This window comes from Pleurodeles waltl, chromosome 7, assembly GCF_031143425.1.
Source record: "Pleurodeles waltl isolate 20211129_DDA chromosome 7, aPleWal1.hap1.20221129, whole genome shotgun sequence".
Lineage (NCBI taxonomy): Eukaryota > Metazoa > Chordata > Amphibia > Caudata > Salamandridae > Pleurodeles > Pleurodeles waltl.
In genome coordinates, this window is record NC_090446.1 from 200,570 (window position 1) to 225,299 (window position 24,730).

General features: G+C 51.6%; 1 protein-coding gene across 1 annotated transcript in view; it reads right to left on the reverse strand.

The window, feature by feature from the left end:
- LOC138303481 (serine-rich adhesin for platelets-like) overlaps positions 1 to 23,896 on the reverse strand; it is a 194,773-nt gene extending 170,877 nt beyond the window's left edge. The window contains exon 1 of the mRNA XM_069242655.1: positions 23,607 to 23,896. The gene's annotated coding sequence lies outside the window, so the exon portion shown is untranslated. The remainder of the gene's footprint in view (positions 1 to 23,606) is intronic.
- Between the last annotated feature and the right edge of the window lie 834 nt (positions 23,897 to 24,730).

Below are 24,730 nucleotides of genomic sequence, written 5' to 3' on the forward strand. Positions count from 1 at the left end.
GGCAGCAGAGCAGTGCCCCTGATGGCATCACCATCCCTGGGCCCTGGCAGAGAAGTGCCCATGAGGGCAGCACCAACTTCAGGCCCTGGCGTCAGAGCAGTGCCCTGAGGGCAGCACTAACCCCAGGCCCTGGCGTCAGAGCAGTGCCCTGAGGGCAGCCCTAACCTCAGGCCTGGCGCCAGAGCCGTGCCCATGAGGGCACCACCAACCCCCAGTGCCTGGCATCAGAGCAGTTCCCCTAAGGGCAGCACTAATTCCATGCTCGTCAAGGCCTACAGCTGACACCCGGGCCCGAGAGTAGGCAACTGCACTCACAGTACCCACCACAGACTGCTGCCAAGGCCTTCTAAGCATAAGACAACAGACAGAAGCCAGTCAGAGACTCAGACACAGAGGGCAGTCAGGATCCCGGGCACAGGGGCTAGTCAGGAGCGCAGGGCACAGGCGACAGTCAGGATCCCGGGCACAGGGGCTAGTCAGGAGCGCCGGGCACAGGCGACAGTCAGGAGCGCCGGGCACAGGCGACAGTCAGGAGCGCCGGGCACAGGCGACAGTCAGGAGCGCCGGGCACAGGCGACAGTCAGGAGCGCCGGGCACAGGCGACAGTCAGGAGCGCCGGGCACAGGCGACAGTCAGGAGCGCCGGGCACAGGCGACAGTCAGGAGCGCCGGGCACAGGGGCCAGTCAGGATCCCGGGCACAGGGGCCAGTCAGGATCCCGGGCACAGGGGCCAGTCAAGATCCCGGGCACAGGCGACAGTCAGGAGCGCCGGGCACAGGCGACAGTCAGGAGCGCCGGGCACAGGGGCCAGTCAGGATCCCGGGCACAGGGGCCAGTCAGGATCCCGGGCACAGGGGCCAGTCAGGATCCCGGGCACAGGGGCCAGTCAGGATCCCGGGCACAGGGGCCAGTCACAGCACAGGGGCCAGTCAGGATCCCGGGCACAGGGGCCACTCAAGATCCCAGGCACAGGGGCCAGTCAGGATCCCGGGCACAGGGGCCACTCAAGATCCCGGGCACAGGAGCCAGTCAGGATCCGGGGCACAGGAGCCAGTCAGGATCCCGGGCACAGGGGCCAGTCAGGATCCCGGGCACAGGGGCCAGTCAGGATCCCGGGCACAGGGGCCAGTCAGGATCCCGGGCACAGGGGCCAGTCACAGCACAGGGGCCAGTCAGGATTCCGGGCACAGGGGCCACTCAAGATCCCGGGCACAGGAGCCAGTCAGGATCCGGGGCACAGGGGCCAGTCAGGATCCCGGGCACAGGGGCCAGTCAGGATCCCGGGCACAGGGGCCAGTCAGGATCCCGGGCACAGGGGCCAGTCAGGATCCCGGGCACAGGGGCCAGTCAGGATCCCGGGCACAGGGGCCAGTCAGGATCCCAGGCACAGGGGCCAGTCAGAGACCCTGGTCCAAGACATGGGCTACAAGGGAAAGAGTTGAGCAATAGCGGTCAAGACAGATGTCCTCGGGAGCCCATTTACCCAAAGTACGTGCCCACGCCTGTTGCCAGAACCCTGTTCAGAGGGCCACGCTGCAGATAGGAGCTACTGGGCTCAACCGTGGGGGTTGAGGCCTTTTACTCCTGATGTCACGGGACCCGGACTACTATGGATCCTGAGCAACTGGTCCAAGAAGCTGCTTCTGCAGTGGACTCTCAGCAGTAGCTTGGGTTGAGCCGTCTAAGGCTTCTAGGGGGTGGGGGAGGAGAGAGATGGGGCAGTGAGCACAGGTTCAGAACTCAAAATACATTCAGCAGCAATAAAAAACTGCCCTGCCAAATATTTGCTTTTATGAAAGAAGCATTGGCAAAGCCAATAGGTTTCACCTATGCAAGATCCTTTGTATTTGTTATATCTTTTTGTACACGTTGCACAGCAGTGTGGTGAACACTGGCTGTGTCATATTACTTTTTTATTTTGTTTGTTTAACTTTACACCATGTTGCACTGCAGGTTGCGCTGCTGTGCAACATGTAAAGAAAAACATTCATAAAGCCAAGAGGCGTCGCATAGGCAACACGTATTCACTTTGCCAATGCTTGAAGCGTTTAGAAGCATGACAAACGACGCCCAGCTCCATTTCCTACCACTTGAATGTGCAGCAGAAGCTGAAAGAAGGGCCGCCGATGACCCCTCCTCTGTTTAAAGTGCTGGTGTTTTCAGCCACTGGCCTGTGAGAGTGACAGCCGCGTGCTGTCCCTAGTGGATGCTTTTAGCAATGGGTTCTTCTTTTGACCCTCATAAAAACCTTTGTACGATGGATTTCAAAAAGGACCTCCCCGTTTTTAGTGTTTAACGTGGTGAGGAGCAGCATCTAGAACACTTTTAGATTCTGGTGAATGTGTTAGTGAAATTATTTCTGAGCCACAACATAATATGAGAGCACACGCGATGCCCAGACCTCCTCCTGTAGCCCAAAGAGGCAGCACTGCCGCTTCACACCACCAAAAATATCATTCCTTACCCCATCACCACCACCAAAGTGTAAATGTGCACTGCACTGGTAACTCTCAAGTTTTAATATGATTTACTGAGTTAAGCACCTGCTGCTGAGATGTGTATGGAAACATGTAGGTCACAGGTTTGGTCCTGCAGATTAATAAATAACGTGCTTTTTAAATAGCGCCAAGAAAGACAAGTATGATATATCACGCACTATGAAATACACAGACTCAAATGACGAAAATATGATTTCTTTTAAACAAAGACTAATGGCTAGGGGGCGGGAGTGTAACGAACGACAGTTGGGTGAACAAGAGGTATCTGAAAAGTAAAAAGAATACTTGGAGTAGCAGCGTCCAGTAGAAGGACACTGGTCACAAGAAGCTGTACTTGGTCCATGCTCCATGGCAGGCACAAAGACTCGTCACTTGAAACCAATGAAGAAGCCAGAGGTGAAAACAACACGCTGACCAATAAGAAGTGAAACAAGCATTTGCAATGCAATAGGTCTAGTATTTTCTTGAGTTAGAGCTATTGGCATTGTAAATTCAGAACTTCACTTATCTTGCCACATTAATTGGTCAACCTTGTCTCATAATTTTGTCTTTTCCTGCCATGTTTTGGTGGTCACTGGTGGCTACTGTCATCAGAAATCTAAACAGAAATTGGAAATTTAAGGCTGGAAAATAATTTTTGTTTCATTTTAACAGAATGAAAAATCTTGCAAGCATTTCAAGGAGCAGAACAGCCTGAGAAGATTAATGGCCCCAATAAAGGAGATAATCAATGCCCTATGTGGTGGCAGGGAGGGGCCCTGGAGAGAGACTCGAGATGCGATGCGAGGCTAAGCAAGTTTCACATCATTGCTTCTAGGTTTAGCTACATTCTATCAGAAAGGGCACATTGCGGCTTTCGTGAGCAGTGAGCTAAACGAGTGTGTGTTTCTTTTGTAAAATAAGCTTATTTTAGGAGCCAGAGGTAAACAAGGACAGCACTGGACTAAAGACAAAACAAATGTCACCACATAGGAGGAGATGGGAGGAACGGAATGCCGCAATAAAACGCACACTGCTACCAGCCTAAAACACCCACAGTGAAAGGGGAGCACCAAAGAAGTAACAAAAATAATCCATCATGGCAACAGATAAACAAACCAAAGTGGAGTAATACAGTAGTTGGTCACTGCTCTGAAACAGAAAATGGAGGGAGAAAAAGGCAGAACTGCCCACTAGCGAGCAAGAATTTTTAAAGGACACGGCAACCGACCAATGAAATTGCTATAAGCCATAAGAAATATACTAAAAGTATAGAGGAGGTTGAACGCTCATTCTCGACCTAGAAACCAGCATGACATTGGTGGTAAAAGTAAGTAATGGGTAGGCTAAGCTTTAATTTTTAAGTTACAATACATTTCACCAGCACTGTGCAGGTAAAACCTAAAAACGAGTATTTATATATCAACACATTGTAAAATACGGCATTCACAAACAATACTCTCGGCACCCCGAGTTCAGGGCTCTAGTGCTTTAACAGGGGGTTCTTGAGTCCGACTCCCCTCTCTCATGAGGCAGTGGTTATTCTCCATTCCTTATAAGTGACATTTAGTTTAGGACCCACTAGTAGTTTAAATCTCAGAAGTCCTGCTCTTACTCTTAAGTCAGGCATTTCAGCATTGAAGCGCTATATAGCTGGCAAGTTCCTGGTGCTGTCCGGCCCATGAATCAGTCTTACCCTCCCCTGCAAGACATACACAACTCGACTCTGGAAATACAGCCACATTACGGGCCCTGTGCTACAGCGGGTGTCTCCAGTGAGTTCCTCACAACCAGCACTGCAGGGGCAGTAATCGGCTGTCCTAAAGTTCCTCACACGTGGTCCTGCAGAGGCAGTGACCGGGGGTCCTAGATTTTCCTACTATGCTGGCAAGTGTCCTTCGATGCTGCCTACAGGCTGGTGGGATTGACGGAGTGACAGATCAGACACTCCTGTTGCTGGTCATAAATCGGGGCCTGGGCCTGCATGGGTCACCACTGAAGACTCTTCCTCTCGACAGCTGTCTCGACCAGCCCGCACTCCTTGCCTCGTCCCAGTTACCACACCTGGCATTCAACGTCACCGTCCGCACTCGGCACACAGGCTAGGGCCCGATTGGCACAGCACTAATCTTTACAGTGGCCCCACCTGGCATATGTCCCCCACTTCACTCCACACACTGGCTACCACCGGATTGGCATGGCAGTAATCTTCATGATGGCCCCACATGGTATACCGGCTCGCCGACTTCTTTCTGTATATGAGCTATGACACAATCAGTACAATAGCCATTCTCCTCACACCTTGCTTCGGAGATCCATTTACTATGATCTCCTAGTGGACCTCGCTGCCTCCAGCGCTCTCCCTCACAGGGCACACTGCTCTTGGCAAGCTGGCACGTGCTCCAGGGCAGGTGGCCTTGAAGGCCCTGGGTGATGTCTCCTTACCCAGCTGTGAGAATGGCAGGCCTAGGCCTCAGTCCTGGTCACAGGCAGACGTCTAAGAGCTTCTTCTCCTCACAGAGCCTGCTGGGTGGTTGGCAGATGACTCTCATAGTCCATTTCCAGACACCAACCGTGATTTAGAGTCTTTGAAGTTTATGTTGGGAGTCGGTTTCCTTTTGTAGTGGCCTCTTCTCTGCCCTTCTTCCAGGAAGCAATCTGTCCCAGAAGGAGCAACTCCAAATCTGACTTCCCCAGAACAAAAGCCATGGGAGTGACTAGAGTTCACACCTGGATGTCAGTCACTGCGTTATCTGCATCAAAATGCTATTCCCAGGCTCCCGGCCCTATTCTAGGATTCTCTGATCAGCCTTATCTCCTTCCTGAGAGGTGTTTAGTCCCCTTCTGTGCTGACCCCTCCCTGAATCAAAGTCCACACTTGGAAGTGTGCTGAGGAGTCTGGCTCTCCCCTCTCTGGTGTGCCCCCCAGCTCACATGCATGCAGAAATCCACAAATCTGTCTAGGGTTGGGAGGAGGAAGAGTCCTCTACCCCTCTCTCCTCATGTTTCACCATGCAGGCATGGTCTCCCAAAATGGAACCTGAAATCTTGCATGCATTGTGCCCTTCACAGCACATACAGACAGCACTTGTATATGACATGCATACAGTGTGCAGCACTACACCCCTAGTGTATTGTAGCACACACCTACACCCAGCACATATATATGACCCACACACACACACACACTGTAGGAAAGCTGCATGCACCCTTTCAATGCCATTTACACTGCACCAGGTCACTTATAAGTCACCCTGTAGCAGGCCCTCCAGCCCTGAGGGCATGCAGAGTACCTGTGTGAGAAGGCACTCCTGAACTAGCAGAGGTGCCCCCACAACCCCCAGGACCATTTTCCCAGACTTTCTGAATGCGGGGACGCCATTCTATGTGTGTACTGGACATAGGTCACTACCTATGTACAGCTACATAATGGTAACTCTGAACATAGGTGTGAGAGGAGGCCTCTTTTTGCATGGTTAGCCCCCAATTGTTGCCTGATGTTCTAGAAGTTGGTAGTGCCCAGGGCCCTGGCTACACAAGTTCCCTGGGCCAGATCTCTTTCCCTAAAACTGTTGTGAGGCTTGGCACAATTGGTTATGCTCTTAAATACCCCTGTAAGTCCCTAGTAAATGGGTACCCCAGTACCCAGGTGTAGGAAGTTGGCTCTGTATGCACTATTTCAAAGTAAGGAATAGTATGCACAGAGTCCAAGGGTTCCCCTTAGAGGTAAGATAGTGGCAAAAAGAGATAATACTAATGCTCTATTTAGTGGTAGTGTGGTCGAGCAGTAAGCTTATCAAAGGAGTAGTGTTAAGCATTTGTTGTACACACAAGCAATAAATGAGGAACACACACTCAGAGACAATTCCAGTCCAATAGGTTTTTGTATAGAAAAATATATTTTCTTAGTTTATTTTAAGAACCACAGGTTCAAATTTTACATGTAACATCTCAAATGAAAGGTATTGCAGGTAAGTACTTTGGGAACTTTGAATAATCACAATAGCATATATACTTTTCAATTAAAACACATATAGCTATTTTAAAACTAGACAGTGCAATTTTCAACAGTTCCTGGAGGAGGTAAGTATTTGTTAGTTTTTGTAGGTAAGTAAACCACCTACGGGGTTCAAGTTTGGGTCCAAGGTAGCCCACCGTTGGGGGTTCAGAGCAACCCCAAAGTTACCACACCAGCGGCTCAGGGCCGGTCAGGTGCAGAGTTCAAAGTGGTGCCCAAAACACATAGGCTTCAATGGAGAAGGGGGTGCCCCGGTTACAGTCTGCCAGCAGGTAAGTACCCGTGTCTTCGGAGGGCAGACCAGGGGGGTTTTGTAGGGCACCGGGGGGGACACAAGTTAGCACAGGAAGTACACCCTCAGCAGCACTGGGGCGGCCGGGTGCAGTGTGCAAACACACGTCGGGTTTTCAATTGGAATCAATGGGAGACCAAGGGGTCTCTTCAGCGATGCAGGCAGGCAAGGGGGGGGCTCCTCTGGGTAGCCACCACCTGGACAAGGGAGAGGGCCTCCTGGGGGTCACTCCTGCACTGGAGTTCCGATCCTTCAGGTCCTGGGGGCTGCGGGTGCAGGGTCCTTTCCAGGCGTCGGGATCTGGGAGTCAGGCAGTCGCGGTCAGGGGGAGCCTCGGGATTCCCTCTGCAGGCGTCGCTGTGGGTGCTCGGGGGGGGCAACTCTGGTTACTCACAGTCTCTGAGTCGCCGGAGAGTCCTCCCTGAAGTGTGGTTTCTCCACAAGTCGAGCCGGGGCGTCGGGTGCAGGGTAGCAAGTCTCACGCTTCCGGCGGGAAACACAGTTGTCTTGAAGTTGCTTCTTGGGAAACAAAGTTGCAGTCTTTGGTGAACAGAGCCGCTGTCCTCTGGAGTTTCTTGGTCCTTCTAGAGCAGGGCAGTCCTCTGAGGATTCAGAGGTCGCTGGTCCTGGGGAAAGCGTCGCTGGAGCAGTGTCTTTTAGAAGTGGGTAGACAGGCCGGTAGAGCTGGGGTCAAAGCAGTTGGTGTCTCCGTCTTCTCTGCAGGGTTTTTCAGCTTAGCAGTCCTCTTCTTCTTAGGTTGCAGGAATCTGAGTTCCTAGGTTCTGGGGAGCCCCTAAATACTGAATTTAGGGGTGTGTTTAGGTCTGGGAGGGCAGTAGCCAATGGCCACTGTCCTTGAGGGTGGCTACACCCTCTTTGTGCCTCCTCCCAAGGGGAGGGGGTCACATTCCTATCCCTATTGGGGGGATCCTCCATCTGCAAGATGGAGGATTCCTAAAAGTCAGAGTCACTTCAGCTCAGGGCACCTTAGGGGCGGTCCTGACTGGTCAATGACTCCTCCTTGTTTTTCTCATTATCTCTCCTGGACTTGCCGCCAAAAGTGGGGGCTGTGTCCAGGGGGCGGGCATCTCCACTAGCTGGAGTGCCCTGGGGCATTGTAACACGAAGCCTGAGCCTTTGAGGCTCAATGCTAGGTGTTACAGTTCCTGCAGGGGGGAGGTGTGAAGCACCTCCACCCAGAGCAGGCTTTTGTTTCTGTCCTCAGAGAGCACAAAGGCCCTCACCACATGGGGTCAGAAACTCGTCTCTCAGCAGCAGGCTGGCACAGACCAGTCAGTCCTGCACTGAACAATTGGGTAAAATACAGGGGACATCTCTAATTTAATAAATCCAACACTGGCATCAGTATGGGTTTATTATTCTGAGAAGTTTGATACTAAACTTCCCAGTATTCAATGTAGCCATTATGGAGCTGTGGAGTTCGTTTTTGACAGACTCCCAGACCATATACTCTTATGGCTACCCTGCACTTACAATGTCTAAGGTTTTGCTTAGACACTGTAGGGGCATAGTGCTCATGCACCTATGCCCTCATCTGTGGTATAGTGCACCCTGCCTTAGGGCTGTAAGGCCTGCTAGAGGGGTGACTTACCTATGCCACAGGCAGTGTGAGGTTGGCATGGCACCCTGAGGGGAGTGCCATGTCAACTTAGTCATTTTCTCCCCACCAGCACACACAAGCTGGCAAGCAGTGTGTCTGTGCTGAGTGAGTGGTCCCTAGGGTGGCATAAGACATGCTGCAGCCCTTAGAGACCTTCCCTGGCATCAGGGCCCTTGGTACCAGGGGTACCAGTTACAAGGGACTTACCTGGGTGCCAGGGTTGTGCCAATTGTGGAGACAATGGTACTTTTTAGGTGAGAGAACACTGGTGCTGGGGCCTGGTTAGCAGGGTCCCAGCAGAATTCTCAGTCAAGTCAGCATCAGTATCCGGCAAAAAGTGGGGGGTAACTGCATCAGGGAGCCATTTCTTTACACCAGGGCATGAGATACTACGAGTAGGCCCGTTGGGGGCAGCAGCACTGATTGTGCCACCCCCAAGGGCCCTGCAACCAGATGCAGCCAGCATTGCCACTGCACGCTGAGTGTGCTGGGGCAACCCTAAAAGGATAAACTCGACATGGCACACTCTTTGTGTGCCCTGTCATCATACACTGCATATGTTGTGGGCAAGTCACCCCTCTATCAGGCCTTCCAGGCCTAAGGCAGGGTGCTCCATATTACATGTGAAGGCATAGCTGCATGAGCAATATGCCCCCAATGTGTCCTTGCTAAACCTAGGACATTGTGAGTGAACAGAGCAGCCATTTTAATGTACGTATGGGGTACTGGTCAAACATGAGTTTCCCAGCTACATAATGGCCACTCTGCACCCTGGGTTGCAGAATATTAAATCCAAACTGATACCAGTATTGGATTTAAACCTAAATGTATCCAGGGGCCACCTTAGAGGTGGCCCCTGCAAAAGATAACCCTAACTGGCAGAGTTGCTGGCTGGTTCCATCCAGCTGTCACTCCAGACAGCCAATATACAAACCTGGGGGAGAGCCCTGGCTCTTTGGTTTATAAGACAATGCTCTTCCTGGGTGGAGGAGCTAACTGCCCCTCCTTCAGGAATGTGTAACACCTTGGGAGTGAGCTTTAAAGGGCTACAGCCCCTGAAACTCGAGCCTCCAGGCCTGCTGATAGCAGCAGAGGGCTTTCCCTTTGCAAACCCCCACTTTTGGCTAGAGCAAAGGCAGGAAACCAGTCAAGGAGTGCAGGAAGGAAGCCTCTTTCTAGTCTTGTTACCCCCAGTTTTGGCCTGTTTGTGAGTATATGTCAGGGTGTTTTTACTGTCTCACTGGGACCCTGCTAGCCAGGACCCCAGTGCTCATAGTTAGTGGCCTGAATGTGTTCCCTGTGTGGTGCCTAACTGCGTCACTGAGGCTCTGCTGACCAGAACCTCAGTGCTTATGCTCTCTATGCTTTTAAAATTGTCACTGTAGGCTAGTGACCATTTTTACCAATTCTGATTGGCACACTGGAACACCCTTATAATTCCATAGTATGTGGTACCTAGGTATCCAGGGTATTGGAGTTCCAGGAGATCCCTATGGGCTGCAGCATTTCTTTTGCCACCCATAGGGAGCTAAGACAATTCTTACACAGGACTGCAACTGCAACCTGACTGAAATAACGTCAACCTTATTTCACAGCCATTTTACACTGCACTTTAGTAACTTATAAGTTACCTATATGTCTAACCCTCACTTGGTGAAGGTTAGGTGCAAAGTTACTAAGTGTCAGGGCACTCTGGCACTAGCCAAGGTGCCCCCACATAGTTCAGGGCAATTTCTCTGGACTTTGTGAGTGAGGGGACACCATTACACGCGTGAACTACATATAGGTCAATACCTATATGTAGCTTCACAGTGGTAACTCCGAATATGGCCATGTAACATGTCTAAGATCATGGAATTGTCCCCCCAAGCCAAATCTGGTATTGGGGTGCCAATCCCATGCATCCCCAGGGCTCCAGCATGGACCCTGGGTACTGCCAAACCAGCTCTCTGGGGTTTTCACTGCAGCTACCGCTGCTGTCAACCCACAGACAGGCTTTCGCCCTCCCGGGGTCTGGGCAGCCCAGGAAGACAGAACAAAGGATTTCCTCAGAGAGGGTGTTACACCCTCTCCCTTTGGAAATAGGTGTTAAAGACTGGGGAGGAGTAGCCTCCCCCAGCCTCTGGAAATGCTTTGAAGGGCACAGATAAGTCAGCCTACACCGGTTCAGGGACACCTCAGCCCCTGCTCTGGTGCAAAACTGGACAAAGGACTCCCTGTCCATCACCACTCCAGGGGTGGTGCCCAGAGCTCCTCCAGTGTGTCGCAGACCCCTGCCATCTTGAATGCAGAGGTGTGAGGGCACAGTGGAGGCCTCGGAGTGGGCACTGCCACCAGGTGACTTCAGAGACTCCCCCTGATAGGTGCTTACCTGGTTCGGTGGCCAATCCTCCTCTGAGGGCTATTTAGGGTCTCTCCTGTGGGATTCTCTGGAGATAACAAATGCAAGAGCTCACCAGAGTTCCTCTGCATCTCCCTCTTCAACTTCTGCCAAGGATCGACCGCTGACTGTTCCAGGACGCCTGCAAAACCGCAAAAAAGTAGCAAGGCGACTACCAGCAACAGTGTAGCGCCTAATCCTGCCAGCTTTCTTGACTGTTTCCTGGTGGTGCATGCTCTGAGGGCTGTCTACCTTCACCCTGCACTGGAAGCCAAGAAGAAATCTCCTGTGGGTCAACGGAATCTTCCCCCCGCAAACGCAGGCATCAAACTTCTGCATCAGCGGTCTTCTGGGTCCCCTCTCATCTTGACGAGCGTGGTCCCTGGAGCACAGGAGCTGGATCCAAGAGACCCTGACAGTCCAGTGGTCCTTCTGTCCAAATTTGGTGGTGGTAAATCCTTGCCTCCCCACACCAGACAGTAATCCTGTGTACTGCATGATCTGCAGCTGCTAGGGCTTCTGTGCACTTTTTAAAGGAATCCTTTGTGCACAGCACAGCCCAGATCCCCAGAACTCTGTCCTGCATTGCTCAACTCACTGAGTTGACCACCGGCTTCGTGGGACCCTCCTTTGTAGTGTTGAGACAACTGCAGAGCTCAGATTTCTTGAACCCCTGTTCAAGTGCTTCTGCGGGTGCTGCCTGCTTCTGCATGGGCTCTCTGTGCTGCTGAGCACCCCCTCTGTCTCCTCCTCCAAGGGGTGACCTCCTGGTCCTTCCTGGGCCTGGGCAGCACCCATTTTCTTCAACCGCAACCTTTGCAGCTAGCAAGGCTTGTTTGCAGTATTTCTGTGTGGAAACAACTCTGCATCCTCCATCACGCCGTGGGACATCTTCTGAGCAAAGGGGAAGTTCCTGGGACCTTCCGTTGTTGCAGAATCTTTGGCTTCTTCCACCCAGAGGCAGCCCTTTTGCACCTTCATCCGGGGTTTCGTGGGCTCCTGCCCCCCCTGGACACTTGCATGACTCTTGAACTTGGTCCCCTTCCTTTGCAGGTCCTCATGTTCAGGAATCCATCTTCAGTGCTTTGCAGTCAGTTGTTGTCTTTGCAGAATCTCCTATCACAAGTTTAGTGTGTTTCTGGGGAAGTAGGGTAACTTTACTCCTACTTTTCAGGGTCTAGGGGTGGGGTATCTTGGACACCCTTAGTGTTTTCTTACACTCCCAGCGACTCTCTACACACTACACTAGGCCTGGGGTCCATTCGTGGTTCGCATTCCACTTTTGGAGTATATGGTTTGTGTTGCCCCTAGGCCTACTGCATCCTATTGTGTTCTACAGAGTTTTCACTATTTTTCTAACTGTGTACTTACCTGATTTTGGTTTGTGTGTGTATTTTGTTTATTTTACTTACCTCCTAAGGGAGTATATCCTCTGACATACTTTTGGCACATTGTCACTAAAATAAATATCTTTATTTTTAGCTACTCTGAGTATTTTGTTTCTTATGATATAGTGCTAAGTGATATAAGTGGTATTGCAGGAACTTTGCATGTCTCCTAGTTCAGCCTAAGCTGGTCTGCTATAGCTACCTCTATCAGCCTAAACTGCTAAAACACTACTAATCTACTAATAAGGGATTACTGGACCTGGCACAAGGTGTAAGTACCATCAGGTACCTACTATAAGCCAGGCCAGCCTCCTACAAGGGGTAGGAGCAGTGGCCTCACTGAGCCTGCACCACCCCTAAGGGCTTGCATGCGAAGTGGACCATCTGATTCAGTTTTCTCCACCTTAGAATGGAGAGAAACAGCCAATGAGGTTCATGGAAGTGACCCTTCCCCCAGGAAGTGGTCACTATAGTGGGTGTAGCCAAGGGTAAGTGCCCGATTGGACGCTACCAGGTTCCCCCTAAAACATCCACTAAATTCAGTATTTAGTGGGCTCTCCTAGACCAAGATTTTAGATTCGAAAAGGACTCCAAGAAGACAAGAAGACCAGCACCAGAAAAACCGCCAGGACGAGAACTGAGGACCTGCTGCACCAGAAGAGCCGCCAAGACCCCTGCTTGCTGCACCAGAGTCCCGACAATCGAGACAGCAAAAGAGCTGAACACTGGACTCACCCCAAGAAACCCTGGGGACCGCCAGGCTTCAAGGATCACCCCAGATCTCCCTCGTGGGTGGAGGTACACTTAAGAAAAGCAAGTAAACTGCAAAAGACCAAGAAGCCAGAGAAGGACACTTTCACTGAATCGCCGATATCTCTGCGACCGGAAGTCACAGCTGGACCCAACGACAAAGACAGTCCAGAAGTGCCCCCCAACTGTACCAAGTTTGGTAGCGCTGCATCCCCCAGTGGCCGAGATAGAGCAATACCCTGAGTCCTGGTCAACTGATGTCAGACCAGGAGAAAACCAGCTCCTCCGGAGCCAACAAAGGATCAGGAGGAAGCCCCAGTTGAGGGACTTCAGGAACACCCCGGAACTCCAACCAGAGTGCCCCGTTGTCCTGCAGTGACCCCCAATGAGACTTACCTCCAGCTCCAGTGGACTTCATTGTGCACAGCCAGTGCTTAATTTGTAAATAAAAACGTGCCGGTGCTCAAAGCCTTCCTCTTAAACATGCGGCTGTTGCAATTAAATGTGCAAACAGGGAGTACGGAGGCAGCGTGATCCTGAAGTCATCTTGGGCCTCATTAATCCATTTAAAACCCCTCTCTGTCCATTCAGCTCACGCTTGCAGCTTTCTGCTTTCTCCCATTTTTAAGCTTTTTCGTGTTTCTCTTCCTCCATCTTTCCCAAATGTGTCTTTAGTTCGCTGTAAATGCTTGAGACAGAAGCCTAAGCTCTGGCCCTCACAAATAAGTGCCGGTGCTTAGCACCGGTTACAACAAGCACAAATTAAGCACTGTGCACTGCATCCAAGACCTCCTAAACGCCCTGCACCTGGCTGCTCTGGGCCTTGCATCATGGGATCTGCTGTGTGCCCCGGGTCCCCAACCCCTTGTGACCTCGCCAGCCAAAGAGGGCCCCCAGCACCACTTTGAATTTTCAAACCAGCTCCTTTTCCAAGTGGCCCTGTGCCAAGGACTTTTCCAACGCTGCTCCTGACGGAACCGGGAGCTGCTCGAAGCTCTCCAGCTGGCACGAGGTGCCCACCGACCACTGTGACCACCTTGCAAAAGAAGAGACTGGTACCTCAACCATACGATTTTTAATTAATTTTTTAAGGTGATTGCCTATTGATTCCAATGGTGTGTAATTACGCGCAGAAAGACTCATTTTGCTAAATCTTTAAAAAGTCACAAGAAGAAAAGTACTTAACCTATTCTAAAGATGTTGATCTTAAAAATTATATAAAACTCTGAAGTATTTTTATAAATTCTGGTCTGGAGTTATTCATTGGGTGTGTCGTGCATGATTGGATTTGTGAGAACAGCAAATACTCAGCACATCTCCTGGATTAGCCGAACTGCTCGACCAGCTACCTTAAAAATTAGAGCATTAGGTGGTCCGATTTTTACCCCTAAAAACTAACATGTGGTTGTTCAGACCTTCTGCATAGTGTGCTTGGTTTTGTACACTACATAGAGGGCCAGCCTCCAACAATAGGCATGTTTGGTATCAAACATGTTGGAGTCATACCCCAATTGTTGTGCAGGCAATGATTGTATGATTCAATGCACTCTGGGGCTCCTTAGTGCTGCCATTGCAGCCTTCTGAGGTTTTCCCAGCAGCCCCAGCGGCTGCCACCTCACAGACAGGCTTCTGCCCTCCTGTTACTTAAGCAGCTAAAGCCCAGGATGCAGAACAAGGCATTTCCTTTGGGAGCAGGGTGTTCGAGCCTCTCCCTTTGGAAATAGGTGTTACAGGCTGGGGAGGAGTAGCCTCCTCCAGCCTCTAGAAATGCTTTGAAGGGCACATGTGGTGCCCTCCTTGCATAATCCATTCTACACCGGTTCAGGGACCCCCCAGGCAGTGGCGGTTTCTGCACGAGGGCGTCGGGGCTCCGCCCTCGTAACCGTAACAAAAAAAAGAAAAGTGAAAGAAACTCCCCTAACTCCCTCCCTAAAACAAATGCACACACCTCTTTCTTTCTTGGGGCTGGGGCCTGGCTTGGGGCTGCTGTGTCACGTGACATGAGACTGGCAGCATCAGGCCAGGCCCTCCCCTGACTGAGTCTATGTTTGCCGGGCTGACAAGCTCACAGCCGGAGGCCTGTGAGGTCATCAGCTCGGCAAAGACATAGCTCAGAGGACCAGTCTCCACCCCCTAATGATGTGTGAATAAAGTTAGCCCCGGGTGCTTCAGGTTGAAGCCCTGTAGCGCTAGGGGCTTCACGTCAGTCAGGATAGTGGAGGATGGTCACCCTACCCTTTCCCAATTCGTCACAGAGGGTGGGTCTAGCCCTGTGACAAGTTGGGAAATGGTGGGCGGGGCTGCAGACAGCAAGCTCAAAATCGTGTCTGAGTAGTTTGCTAACAGCGCACAAACACGAGGTGTTTGCTTCCCACGCTGCGGATGGGAGTCGGTCTCGGTCGGGCAGTAGACTCCACTGAAATCTAAGGTAGAAGGTAATACCAGCTTACTCATTTTTCTGTCCCGATAAAAAACGTTGCTTTAGAGCAAAACCAGTTTGAATTATTCATCGTTATGCGAGTAGTAAAAATGGAACAAAATGTACGTTTTTCATTTTTGCAAAAACTCGTGTGAATTGTTTTACGTGAAATCTAAGATGTCGTGCCCGGCATTTCCAGATGGACATCAGTGCAATTCTTGGTGTATCGGGGACAAAACGACAGGCAGGAATAATTCCCACCTATTGACAGCCGAATACGCATTTAAGTATGTGCCCTCTGATGTGTACATTTATTCTCAGTCAATAAAAAAAAAATACTAAAACTGGTGCATAATTCGAAAAGTTACTATTATCGCAAGCTTTGGTCAGGAGGAGGTTCTATGCAGCCTGACAGTAATAAGAGACATTTTCTGTCCAAATAATGCAAAATATTCTTCATTTGGAAGGACAGTGTTTATGCTTGATTTATTTCGAAAATACACAGGAAAAAAACATTTGGGGAAGGAAACCTGCTTTGATTTAAGACTTTTCCTGCAGCTACAAACCTTGCTGAATCAGATCAATTGTAGTTTGTGTAAAAAAACACGACCTTTTAATATTTGTTCCGTGATCTTCTAGAAGTGCCCCCCGCAGAGATCTGGCGGGGGCTCTGGGAAGAAACTGCTGCCAGGTCCAGAAGCAGGTCAACAGTGCCTGCCCGTCCCCGAGTGCTGCTTATTGATTGCTTAGTAAAATCAAAAATATATTTAAAAACTTCCTGGGTTTTTATACGTAATTGTAAAATAAAATAGAGGCGCACGCAACAAACTGAAAAGAGGCCACGTTACACCACAACAGAGGATTACTGATTCGGTCACCCGGTGTTGACGTAGAAACTGACCTCAGGGGAAGGTCTCGCGCTTTCACTGTCCACCCCCAGGTTAGGATCCTTGACAGACATTCACTGACCCTGCACGTAGCACACACCACAAATGGACAAAACACCTTGCACAAGAATTAAAGGTGCAAGTTTAACCAAGGGCGGACGCTTCCTAAGTTATCGACCTCAGACTAATTAAATGCGAAGTCGGCCACTGCAGCATTTTAACTTGTCTGTGCGCTTCCATGCAGGAGTCCAGGCGCAGGTCTGTGCCCCGATATAAAGCACTTCCTTTCTGTTGATAGACATTGTTAAAGCCGTGAATACACAGATATTACTAGACAGCAAGGGATACCTTCATAGGTGTGAAGAAAGACCGGTGCACCTGCGGACAGGTATGTTGACTAAATGATTGGTTTCATGTGAAGGGTGCAGAATGACTCAATGATTAAACGTCGTAATGGGGCAGATTGACCTACACTGAGAGAAAATGTGAAAACAAGATGAGATCCTGAGAAATAGATTATTAGATAGACTGAAAGAAGATGGCTACTGCGTCGAGTGATGTGGGATCGAGAGACAGACAGACAGGAAAACATACTGATAGATAGATAGATAGATAGATAGATAGATAAACTTGATAGATTGATTTACAATAACAGATAGACAGACAGACACATAGATAGATCGATAAATAGATTTGCAATAATAGATAGATAGAGAATTGCAATAAAAGACAGATAGATACCTTGACAGATAGCTAAATAGATAGATAGATATATTTGCAATAATAGATAGACAGATAAATAGATAGTTTGATTACGTAATCAAAGTTTGATTACGTGTGTACTGCCCATCCCCCTCGACGCCAAGCCCAGCCCCACTACTCACAAACCTCACCAGCCGCCACTGCCCCCAGGCCCTGCTCTGGTGCAAAACTGGACAAAGGAAAGGGGAGTGACCACTCCCCTGACCATTACCTCCCAGGGGTGGTGCTCAGAGCTCCTCCAGACAGTCCCTGGGTTTTGCCATCTTAAATACCAAGTTGGAAGGGAACTCTGGGAGCATCTGAGTGGCCAGTGCCACCACGTGACGTCAGAGCCCTCCCCCGATAGGTGCTTACCTGGTTAGGTGACCAATCCCCCTTTAAGGGCTATTTAGGGTCTCTCTCTTGGGTTGTTCTTCAGATTCAGATTGGAAGACTCCAGCAGGAATCCTCTGCATCCTTTACTTCACATTCTCACCAAAGAAACTGTATCTGGACTCTCCAGGAACTCTACAAACTGCAAGAAAGAAGCAAACATAACTTTTGCAACATTGTTTCTTCAGCTCCTGCCAGCAATTGCAACTGTTTCCTGGTCATGCATCCTCAGAGGACGGCCAGTATTCTGCCTGCACGAGAAGAGCTAAGGAATCTCCTTTGGGGTGAAGGAGTCACTTCCCAGCTTCAGCAGGCACCTTTCTGCAATGATGAACGGCTGTGTGGGTCCCCTCTCCTGATCAGTTGCGTGGATCACGCATCACAGGTGGTGGACTGAAGTGCTCCCGACGTTTTACTACCCAGCTTTGGTGGAGGTAAGAGATTGCCTCCCTACGCAAGACAGTACCCCGTGCACTGCGTGTTTTGTAGTTGCCAAGGCTTGTTGGCATCTTTCCATGAAGTTCTTCATGCACCATGTAGTTCTGGACCCCCAGCACTCCCGTGACGCACATCTTTCTGCGTAGGATCCTTTGTTGTAGTGCTGCGTGGTCCTCCTTTTCCACCTTCTTTGTACCCATACTGTGGGACTCCGGTACGTGCTGCCTGGTCTTCTGTGGGCTCTCGGAATTGCTGAGAGCCCCCTCTGACTCCTCTTCCTGGGTAGAGTCCACCTGGTCCCGGGCAGCGCCATTTTCCGCTAGGTGCATGCTTTGCGTGTGCCAAGGCTTGTTGGCGGAATCCAGCGACGCAAACCAGACTGTAATCATCTATCCGGTGTGGGACATCATCTGCACCAACCAGGAACCTGCATCTATCTTCTTTGGTGCAATACTTACTGTGGCTTCTCACTGGTGGTTCTCCTTTTGCACCTTCGTCCGGGTTAGCAGGGGCTCCTGTCCTCCCTGGACTCTTCTGTGCTTCTTGGACTTGGTCCTCTTCTTCCACAGGTCTTCAGGTCCAGAAATCCACTGTTGGTGTCTTGCAGTCTCTTCTGGTTCTTGCATAATCTTTCTTGTGTTCCTGTGTGTTCTCGAAAAGTTACTGTGGTTTCCTCCTGCTTTCCTGGGCTCTGGGGCGGGTCCTATTACTTACCTTTGGTGTTTTCTTACACTCCCAGCGCCCCTGTACACTTGCCTAGGTGGGAAACCGACTTTCGCATTTCACTTTCTTAGTATATGGTTTGTATTCGCCCTAGGCCCATTTCTAACTATTGTGATTTTCACTAATAGCACTGTTTTCTAACTTTGTATGTCTATTTCAGCATACTAGTGTATATAATTTGTGTATTACTTACCTCCTAAGGGAGTATAGTCTCTATCGTATTTTTGGCATTTGTATCACCAAAATAAAGTACCTTTTTTTTTTTTATAACACTGAGTATTTTTTTTCATGTATGTAAGTACTGGGTGACTACAGTGGTATTGCAAGAGCTTTGCATGTCTCCTTGTACAGCCTTGGCTGCTCAGCTACAGCTACCCCTAGACAGCCTGGCTTCTAGACACTGACTACGTTTCACTAATAAGGGATAACTGGACCTGGTATAAGGTGTAACTACCTCAGGTACCCGCTACAAAGCAGGCCAACCTCCTACACACACACTGCGCAGCATTACACCCTGAGTGTATTGTAGCAGACACATGCACCCAGCACGCATATATAACACACACTGCGCAGCACTACACACCAACCCGATGTAGACCAAGGGTGAGTTGAGCATGCAGCACGGAGCACCAGAACTTTCTATGAGTGAGCCGCAGGCTTCACTCCAGTGACACAGGTAAAAAGGACTTGTTTACTCCTGCGGATCACTGCACGGTAGGCTGCCACCACCGCACTCCTGCTGCTTTACTCCTGGCCAAGGCGATAACCTTCCACTGCTATGACTGTATGCTTTGGGCGCCCCTCCCGTCCCAACAAAACCAACCACAGTATGTGAGATAGGAATATGTCATGGAGCACACGCATCATGCATGTACGCCCATGGAAACAGAAATTAGCAGCAGGAATCCACACATCATTACAGCTGGGGTGTACATCACTCACCAAGCGAATGACTTTACTGTCAGAACACATGTAAACACTGGCATTCACTACCTACGTTGGCATGCACAAGTGCTGCTTGTGAGGTTTAGCCCATGTTTGGGAAAAAGTATGAAAGGACTGATTTCTGATCAGGAGATAAAGATTTAAATGTGGCAGCATGATGACCAAGTGTATTTTTCATAAGTAAAACAATTTCCCTCTGCATTCTAATCGAAGCACTTCCTGGAAGATGGAATGATACACAAAGCAGCCAATGTGATGAGGTGCTATGGGGTTCCCTCTCTGGGTAGAACCAATTTGATGAGGTGCAAGGGTTTTCATTCTCTGGGTAGAGCCAATGGGATGAGGTGCTATGTTGTTCCCTCCCTGGGTAGAAGCCAATGGGATGAGGTGCTACGTTGTTCCCTCCTTGGGGAGAAGCCAATGGGATGAGGTGCTATGGTGTTCCTTCTCTGGGTAGAGCCAATGGGATGAGGCGCTATGGTGTTCCTTCCCTGGGTAGAAACAATGGGATGAGATGCTATGATGTTCCTCCTCCGGGTAGGAGCCAATGGGATGAGGTGCTATGGTGTTCCTTCCCTGGGTAAGAGCCAATGGGATGAGGTGCTATGGTGTTCCTTCCCTGGGTAAGAGCCAATGGGATGAGGTGCTATGGTGTTCCTCCTGTGGGTAGGAGCCAATGGGATGAGGTGCTATGGTGTTCCTTCTCTGGGTAGAGTCAATGGGATGAGGCGCTATGGTGTTCCTTCCCTGGGTAGAAACAATGGGATGAAGTGCTATGGTGTTCCTCCTCTGGGTAGGAGCTAATGGGATGAAGTGCTATGGTGTTCCTTCCCTGGGTAGAACCGATGGGAAGAGGTGCTATGGTGTTCCTTCCCTGGGTAGAGCCAATGGGATGAGGTGCTATGGTGTTCCTTCCCTGAGTAGAGCCAATGGGATGAGGTGCTATGGTGTTCCTCCTCTGGGTAGAACCAATGGGAGGAGGTCCTATGGTGTTCCTTCCCTGGGTAGAGCCAATGGGATGAGGGGCTATGGTGTTCCTTCCCTGGGTAGAACCGATGGGAAGAGGTGCTATGGTGTTCCTTCCTTGGGTAGAGCCAATGGGATGAGGTGCTATGGTGTTCCTTCCCTGGGTAGAGCCAATGGGATGAGGTGCTATGGTGTTCCTCCTCTGGGTAGAACCAATGGGAGGAGGTCCTATGGTGTTCCTTCCCTGGGTAGAGCCAATGGGATGAGGGGCTATGGTGTTCCTTCCCTGGGTAGAGCCAATGGGATGAGGTGCTATGGTGTGCCTCCTCTGGGTAGAACCAATGGGATAAGGTCCTATGGTGTTCCTTCTCCGGGTAGAGCCAATGGGATGAGGTGCTATGGTGTTCCTTCTCCGGGTAGAGCCAATGGGATGAGGTGCTATGGTGTGCCTCCTCTGGGTAGAACCAATGGGATAAGGTGCTATGGTGTTCCTTCCCTGGGTAGAGCCAATGGGAGGAGGTGCTATGGTGTTCCTCCTCTGGGTAGAGCCAATGGGATGAGGTGCTATGGTGTGCCTCCTCTGGGTAGAGCCAATGGGAGGAGGTGCTATGGTGTTCCTCCTCTGGGTAGAGCCAATGGGATGAGGTGCTATGGTGTGCCTCCTCTGGGTAGAGCCAATGGGAGGAGGTGCTATGGTGTTCCTTACCTGGGTAGAGCCAATGGGATGAGGTGCTATGGTGTGCCTCCTCTGGGTAGAGCCAATGGGAGGAGGTGCTATGGTGTGCCTTCCCTGGGTAGAGCCAATGGGAGGAGGTGCTATGGTGTGCCTCCTCTGGGTAGAGCCAATGGGATGAGGTGCTATGGTGTGCCTTCCCTGGGTAGAGCCAATGGGAGGAGGTGCTATGGTGTGCCTCCTCTGGGTAGAACCAATGGGATAAGGTGCTATGGTGTTCCTTCCCTGGGTAGAGCCAATGGGAGGAGGTGCTATGGTGTGCCTCCTCTGGGAGGAGCCAATGGGAGGAGGTGCTATGGTGTTCCTCCTCTGGGTAGAGCCAATGGGATGAGGTGCTATGGTGTGCCTCCTCTGGGTAGAGCCAATGGGAGGAGGTGCTATGGTGTTCCTCCTCTGGGTAGAGCCAATGGGAGGAGGTGCTATGGTGTTCCTCCTCCGGGTAGAGCCAATGGGAGGAGGTGCTATGGTGTGCCTCCTCTGGGTAGAGCCAATGGGAGGAGGTGCTATGGTGTTCCTCCTCCGGGTAGAGTCAATGGGATGAGGTGCTATGGTGTTCCTTCCCTGGGTAGAGTCAATGGGAGGAGGTGCTATGGTGTGCCTCCTCTGGGTAGAGCCAATGGGATGAGGGGCTATGGTGTTCCTTCCCTGGGTAGAGCCAATGGGAGGAGGTGCTATGGTGTTCCTCCTCTGGGTAGAGCCAATGGGAGGAGGTGCTATGGTGTTCCTCCTCTGGGTAAGAGCCAATGGGAGGAGGTGCTATGGTGTTCCTCCTCTGGGTAAGAGCCAATGGGAGGAGGTGCTATGGTGTTCCTCCTCTGGGTAGAGCCAATGGGAGGAGGTGCTATGGTGTTCCTCCTCTGGGTAAGAGCCAATGGGAGGAGGTGCTATGGTGTTCCTCCTCTGGGTAAGAGCCAATGGGAGGAGGTGCTATGGTGTTCCTCCTCTGGGTAAGAGCCAATGGGAGGAGGTGCTATGGTGTTCCTCCTCTGGGTAAGAGCCAATGGGAGGAGGTGCTATGGTGTTCCTCCTCTGGGTAAGAGCCAATGGGAGGAGGTGCTATGGTGTGCCTCCTCTGGGTAGAACCAATGGGAGGAGGTGCTATGGTGTTCCTCCTCTGGGTAAAGCCGAACAACACTCAGGGTTGCACAGAATTGGTAACAATAGGTCTCACCAGAATACCGTTCTCAAACCAGACCTCAGCTGGGCATTCTCACCTAACGTGCACGTTTCACCTTATATGTGTCACAGTTTAAACGTAACCGTAGCGCTATGACGTGACCAAGAGGCGAAGCAAAGCACTTTATAACATCAAAACATAAACAGAGTGCAGATCTCGGCCTAGAAGTGTCAAACACATGAGCCCGACCCCTCTGTGAGAGGCCAGGCCCGCGGGGGGCAGGCGAGGCCACCCCAAGAATGGTAATGAAGGGCCCAGAGACGTCTCACCCGGGAGAGGGAGAGAGAGAAGGAGAAAGAAACAGAGCGAGAGAGAAAGAAATAGAAACAGAGAGAGAGAGAAAGAAATATGAGTAGATCAGAGACAGGAAGAGAGGAGACAGACGGGGAGGGGAAGAAACAGGAGAGACGGGGAGGGGCTTAGAGAGGTAGGGAGAAGAAGTAAGCAATGGAGGAGGGGCACGGAGAGGACGAAAGGAGCGTGGGGTGAGAGTGTGGTAACGGGGGGGCAGAGAGAAGAGAGACAGGCAGGGGAGAGAGGCAGAGGGGGAGAGAAGAGACGGTTGTGGGTAAGAGAGACTGGAGAGGGGTAAGAGACAGGTGGGGAGAGGGGTAAGAGAGACTGGAGAGGGGTAAGAGAGAGGTGGGGAAGGAGTAAGAGAGACTGGAGAGGGGTAAGAGAGAGGTGGGGAAGGAGTAAGAGACAGGTGGGGAGAGGGGTAAGAGAGAGGTGGGGAAGGAGTAAGAGACAGGTGGGGAGAGGGGTAAGAGAGACTGGAGAGGTGTAAGAGAGAGGTGGGGAAGGAGTAAGAGACTGGAGAGGGGTAAGAGACAGGTGGGGAAGGAGTAAGAGACTGGAGAGGGGTAAGAGACAGGTGGGGAAGGAGTAAGAGACTGGAGAGGGGTAAGAGACAGGTGGGGAAGGAGTAAGAGACTGGAGAGGGGTAAGAGACAGGTGGGGAAGGAGTAAGAGACTGGAGAGGGGTAAGAGACAGGTGGGGAGAGGGGTAAGAGAGACTGGAGAGGGGTAAGAGAGAGGTGGGGAAGGAGTAAGAGACAGGTGGGGAGAGGGGTAAGAGAGACTGGAGAGGTGTAAGAGACAGGTGGGGAAGGAGTAAGAGACTGGAGAGGGGTAAGAGACAGGTGGGGAAGGAGTAAGAGACTGGAGAGGGGTAAGAGACAGGTGGGGGAAGGGGGCGGCACCTGGGAGGGGGGGGTGGCCTCAGAGACAGTCGCCCACATCTTCCCGTGTGTCCTACCTGCACGGGGGTCACATCTCCCCGGGGACTCGGCTCCTCTTGGGGCTCCGGGGTGTCCACTGGGGTCTCATGCTCCTGGGTGCTGCTGCCCCCCGGTGGGTGGGTGGTGCTGAGGTGTGCTCACTGGGGGAGGGGTATCCCATACACCCGAGTCCTCCTGTGACCCCTCTGCCTCGGGTATTCTTGGGGTGTTGGGGCACCCCTTCTAGGGCTCGCGGCCTCCAATGCCCCCTCTTCCTCAAGTATTCTTGGGGTGTGGGGCACCCCTCCTGGGGCCCGAGGCCTCCTGTGCCCCCTCTTCCTCAGGTATTCTTGGGGTGTAGGTCACCCCTCCTGTGTCCCTCTTCCTCAGGTATTCTTGGGGTGTGGAGGCACCCCTTCCAGGGCTCGCGGCCTCCTGTGTCCCTCTTCCTCAGGTATTCTTGGGGTGTGGGGCACCCCTCCTGTGGCCCGAGGCCTCCGGTGCCCCTCTTCCTCAGGTGTTCTTGGGGTGTAGGTCACCCCTCCTGTGCCCCCTCTTCCTCAGGTATTCTTGGGGCGTGGGGGCACCCCTCCTGTGTCCCTCTTCCCCAGGTATTCTTGGGGTGTGGGGCACCCCTTCCAGGGCTCGCGGCCTCCTGTGTCCCTCTTCCTCAGGTGTTCTTGGGGTGTAGGTCACCCCTCCTGTGCCCCCTCTTCCTCAGGTGTTCTTGGGGTGTAGGTCACCCCTCCTGTGCCCCCTCTTCCTCAGGTGTTCTTGGGGTGTAGGTCACCCCTCCTGTGCCCCCTCTTCCTCAGGTATTCTTGGGGTGTGGGGGCACCCCTCCAGGGGCACGAGGCCCGGTGAGTCGAGGCTGTCCTTCTCCGGGGTTCAGGTAGGTCTGGCTCCGGTTGCTGAGAAGCGTCCCCAGCCCTCAGGTAGGCGCTATGTCCCGGTGAGGCGCTGCCCTCCTCGTCTCTTGGAGACCCGCGGCCCTGGGTGCCTCCTCGGTTCAGGGGGGGTCTGCAGTCCCAGGTATGCCCCTGGGGGTCCGATGCTCCCCGGGGCCTGCCCTCCTCAGCTCAGGTATTTCCTGACTCACAGGTCCCAGGTGAAGCTGCTGACACACCCACTGATCCTGGGCAGGGCAGGAAGCTGCGCCCAG